Here is a 5,393-nt window from a genome sequence, read left to right as displayed (position 1 = left end):
AGCTTTTTATAAGGTAAAAATAATAAAACAAGGTCTTTGTCTGCAATGATTAGATATATTTTTTATTATTGTCATTAGTGATTATCTCAATTTCGGCTAAAAGACTCGACAAAATCCTACACACTGTGCCTTTAAGATATATTTTGACATGGTGCTAGCTGAGATTTATCCTCATTATATAATGTGAGGGCTAACTCATCTTGAAAAATGTATTAATATGAGATTGTGTACAGGGTTTGACCAAAATGGCTATAATTTTATTTTTCATCATAGAATGTTTTTAGAATTTTACCATGAAAGGCAACATTTAAACAGTCAGGGTTAAAAGCCAGCTGCATTTTAACTTCAGGAGAATGATTCATTTTTTTGGTTGTGTGTCGCAGTGTGTTGGTGGCTGAGTTAGAGTGTGGCTGAGTGAGGGGTTAACGGCGCAGGGCGGCGCTTGTGGGCTGGAGCGTGAAAGAGTCCGGCCCTGCTTCACTGGGCACAGGCCAGCTGGGTGATTAAAAAAAAGAAGAAGAAGAAGCGCAGGCTGGTGTGCAGCTGAGGCCTGCAGCAAACTAACATGCTCACATCACACCCCATGACCGTCTATCTGATGGCCTGTCTGTCTCTCTGCTTTCATCCTCTCTCTCTTYTTCCTCTTTGTTTCTCAAACTAATATCTACCCACAGACATCAGATTTAATAAATATTCCTGCTGGTTATTAGATGATAAATTGAAATTACTAGTTGTTTAATGGAGGAGAATGCAAACAGTGAACACTTTGGGGGTTTAGTGTGTGTGTGACCAGTTTTTGTTTCCTTTTCAGGAACTTTTCTGGTAGAATCACCAACTTTGTCAAAATTATTAGTACTTACAGGGACCAAAGAGTCATTATTATGACAAGAGATGCAATACTAACATCATTTTAAACTGAGTTTAAATGCATGGAAATGGTTACATTTATAGGCTATGGAAATGAGTGGAACTCGATAAAACGTCCCAGTAAGGATGTGAAAATAAACTTGTGTGTATGTGTGTGTGCTTATTGTTGGTCTTTGTGTGTCTGTGCTGGCTTGTTCTCATGTAGGGCACCACTAATACCGCAAAGAGGCTCCAAGAAATTCAAGCAGGCCTCAGATCAGAGCGTATAAAACGGGTCCTGAATGCAGAGAGGAGCACTGAGCAGATCACCACAAACAAGTGCTCATCTCTGGTGCTTTTGGGGGGGTTTGTGTGTGTGTGTGKGGGGGGGGTCACAGCCATGATGGTGCTTGCTTTTCTCTCTCTCCAGGCTTCAGACAGAGCTGCTTTGTGTGCTGCAAACACACACCTCTGCAGAGCATCACGTTAAACCGCTTCRTCTCATATAATGCAGATGTCTGATGCAAACATGGGCAGACTGCAGTAGATGACAGTTTGCATTGAATCAAGCTGATTTATTTAAAGGCACTTCCTTTGCATAAAAGAACCCCTGTGGCACTCTGTCTCACCCTCTAGTTGTTAGGAACATCACTCACCAGCCAAGGTCTGATTTGTCTCTGCGTTACATGCTCTCGATTTTATGGGAAATGACATCTGTGCTGAACACTGGCACAAAGCACTTGCAGAGCAACATCTTTTAGCGGTGTTCAACATTTTTCAGTCTGGGACTGATGCAGAGATAGAGCAAGGATCATTTTTTCATAAGTATACTAACATTGGTTGCCTGTTGACTGTTCTTTTATTAGGAGCTGCAGTGTTGTAGAAATATTGCCACAATTACAACAGCACTAATGGACCAATTATAGGTTGTGTGCAGAATGCAATGGAGGGTGAGAGAGGCAGAATTCAGTTTTTATCAGTTTTTATGCACGGATGGAGCCATTTTATTTACACACAAAGCATTCTGGGTAAATGATGACGTGAATAGGTCCTCAGAGGCTGCTAGCGAGCTCATTTACTCATATTTTCTGTACTCTCTTATGATTATTTGCCAAAAAACCACGTCATTATGTACAGTATATTTACAATAAGTGTTTACACACCTGCTGCTGCACAATCATTTGTACTGTTACTATTCATTGTAATTACTCAACTGAACAATCATTTGCACTATACTCTGCTGTAATTGTACATCTGTGTTCCTTGTCTCTATTGTGATACTTCAATTTACAGTTATTGGTCTGTTGAGATTGTTTTGTACTGAAAACAGGCAATTTCTGATTCCTAATGTCGGATTCTGAAACAAAACATTGTTTTCTATTCTTGCACAATTCTTTATATTATATTTTTATTAGCCCTGTGATGGACTTGCRACCTGTCCAGGGTGTACCCCGCCCCTCGCACTGTGACTGCTGGATATGGGCACCAGTGACCCCCGTGACCCTGAAAAGGAAGAAGCGAGTACAGAAAATGGATGGATGGATGGATATTTTTATTATTAGTAGTTGTATCATGGCTAGTCAGTGTTAATTTTGTTTTGTGTGTACAATCTATTGTTTGTAATGTAACTAATGTGTGAACCTCTGTACTGATGCTGCTGTGACACCTGAATTTCCCCTTCGCAGGACAGTAAAGGCTATTTCTGTTCTATTCTACTCTATAATTACTGGGTTTGGGTCACGTGACCCGAATGATGCGCAAAATTCACATGGGGGGTAGGAAGTGATTTGCTCCGGTTCAAAACACAGCGAAATGGATCACAGCGAGTACATTAATGCAAGACTAATGCAATACCTCGTCACAGACAAGGTATCACAAAAACATACGTGTACATTTAGAATATGATCCATTTTGTCTTAATAAAGAAAGACTTATATAATCTGGAGGATTCACCCACCGTTGAGATGATCGATAAACTATTATCTGGTGCTGCAGACCTTGTATTATACGATGAGCCAGATAAAAGCTTTCAAAAGCTTATTTTGTTTCAAGTTGGGTCAACCAAAAGAAGCTTTGAATGGCTTTCGACTTGTTTTTTGCCAGGGTGAGTAGTGAGTTGTGCTATTTTAAGTAGTTAGTCTATGATAACAGTTATTGCTAACACTAACGAGTTAATGCCTGTTATTTCTATGTGCTTGGATCTACTTGTAAATAATTTATTTAGCTTCTGTAAACCYAAATTCAAGTAACTATCCAGGAAAATATCTGAAAATAGGATTTAAACGACATGATCCTGACCTGTTAGAAAGTGGTCACTGCAAACTCTTGCATTGTCCATTTCCACTTTTTTCTGTAAGTTTTTTGAAATATACTCCCTTGGGACACACTGCTTTTAGAATACGAAAAAACACTTATATTTCTTCCGATTAGAGTGGCTGCAACAACCGTACACAGCACAGAAGTTTGGCATTTTGACGCTGAATGAACCAAAGGAAATGGGGCTGCATTTGCTTCCTGCCCCCCGGGTGCATTTCATGACGTCGATATGACATCATCTGCAGCTCAGCAATTAATTGCCTTTATTCTTCACTCTCAGCTAAATGAGTTATTGCAGAGAATGAAATTCTCTGTATTCCTTTTTAAGTTTTAGGTGGAGTGTTGGAGCAGGGGCAGTTCTAGGGGCAGTGCCAAAGCGGCATTTGTCCCCAGCTGAAATCTGACTGGCCCTCTAAAGTGCCCCTGTCCTGTCACTCATCTGTCCTTTGCCAGGCCGAGAGCCATGATGGTGGATGCAGTTCCATGTCCAAACACTAGTGGCGCTAATGAATCAAATGGGAAAGTCCAGCATGAATCAAGCTTACAGAAATCTTCTTCTCTTCTTAAGAAAAAATTGAAGAATCCTACAGAAAAAGTCTTTCAGCTGACAAACGATGGCTGAATTTTCTCACGTGCTGTGTGCTTGAGAGTATTTTATTTAATCAGTAAAAATACATGTACAATTGGTAAGTAGAATTTACTATGTAAGCTTTTTTAATTACAAGTTTAAACATGTGTGACTGGTTAAATGGATACATCTTAAAACAACTGGGGATTTGTGTGCAATGATGTTAAATAAATACTTGACCCCTCTGTGAATATTGTTGCCCCTTGATGGCCCTTTACTCAGAAAAATCCTAGATCTGCCACTGTAAAGGAGGTTTAAGTCTAACAAGAATAGAATTAAAGATAAGGATGTGGTGTTGGGGTGGGGGGGGGGTGGAAACAGCACAGAGCCTCAGGAAATACTTCTTTTTTATTTATTCAATCACATCATGGTGTCTGAAGCCATGTGTGCTTGGACTGAATTAGATTTGGCAGCAAATAGCGTTTGCCCGAGGAAAAACAAGCATGTGTGTGTGTGAGAGTGTGAATTATTGGGTCGACGTGATAAGACCAGAGTGGTAAACATGCAGCCTATGTTATAGACATGTGCTCTTTTTACGGCTTTCTTTCCTCTGTGACCAAGTTTCAGCAGACGTAAAGATTAGACATTGTGTCAAGTGTTGCACTGCAGAAAAYCAGGGAGGGAGGATGAGCAAAATGCAACAAACGCTGGAAAAAGAATTTAAAAATTACTCATCCTTTAAATAAWGCAGCTCTTTCACTGACTGGCATGCAAAGGTTTTGTGAAATCGGTTTGTCTACCAAGTATGATTTTGAAATGATTCTCGGTTAGCCTACTACCACACTAAAACTCAATTTAAGTTAAACTGAGTTAAATAAAATCATTTTGTGTTTGCTAACATTGATTGGCCGTGGTGGATATTTAGAATTTGGTTGACTCAGAATAAAAACCATTTGATCTACATCCAATGATTAACGTCTGAGAGTTTCATTAAAATCCAACTCTTAGTAGGAGATATTGCTAACAGATAAGGTTGACTCAAACAGTTATTGCCAATGTTTTAAATAAAGATTTGGCTCAATCTGAAAGGGCTCAGGTTATGTGCTGGGGATGGTTCTCAGTTTCAACACTAAACTTTAGCTCAATAAAAGTAAAATAGACTAAGGTCAATTAGCTGTGGCGGCCATCTTGAATCAGGTAATCAGACAGTGGAACAAACAGGTGATGTGGCATCCAAAGTGTTGTGTTCAGGGGYGGAGCTAGGGGGTGGCCAGGGGTGGCCATGGCCACCATAGACAAATCTTGCATTGTCCATTTCTATTTCTTTTCACTGAAGAAGAGTAATGACAAGGAAGTGATGATTTTCTTTATAGACAGAACCTATGCCTGTAATCTGACTCATGGTGTCAACTTTTGGACTTACAGTATGGTGACAAATTTTTTTGCAACCATAACAGTGTCAGTTTATGTTATGAAGGCTGCATAATGTTCTGTGTTTATTATGAGTAGACCTATCATTGAATCAGAAAATGTGAAACACCCCTCTAAATTCACTAAATTCATTGGGTAAAGTTACTAATATTAGTTTTAAAGGGCCAATATAATGTGTTTCTCAGGCATATTTTTAAATACTATACCATAATAAAGTATCTATGTCACATTT

The 5,393-nt window shown here is 39.3% G+C and overlaps 1 protein-coding gene across 1 annotated transcript in view; it reads left to right on the top strand.

Moving 5' to 3' along the window:
* Window positions 1-5,393, top strand: part of rtbdn (retbindin) — a gene marked incomplete at its 3' end in the record, with an annotated part of 14,412 nt that overhangs the window by 4,664 nt on the left and 4,355 nt on the right.

The sequence above is a fragment of the Austrofundulus limnaeus genome, unplaced genomic scaffold (assembly GCF_001266775.1).
Source record: "Austrofundulus limnaeus strain Quisiro unplaced genomic scaffold, Austrofundulus_limnaeus-1.0 Scaffold53, whole genome shotgun sequence".
NCBI classification, from domain to species: domain Eukaryota; kingdom Metazoa; phylum Chordata; class Actinopteri; order Cyprinodontiformes; family Rivulidae; genus Austrofundulus; species Austrofundulus limnaeus.
Note: the sequence above shows the minus strand (reverse complement) of the source record. Positions and strands in the feature narration are given on the sequence as shown.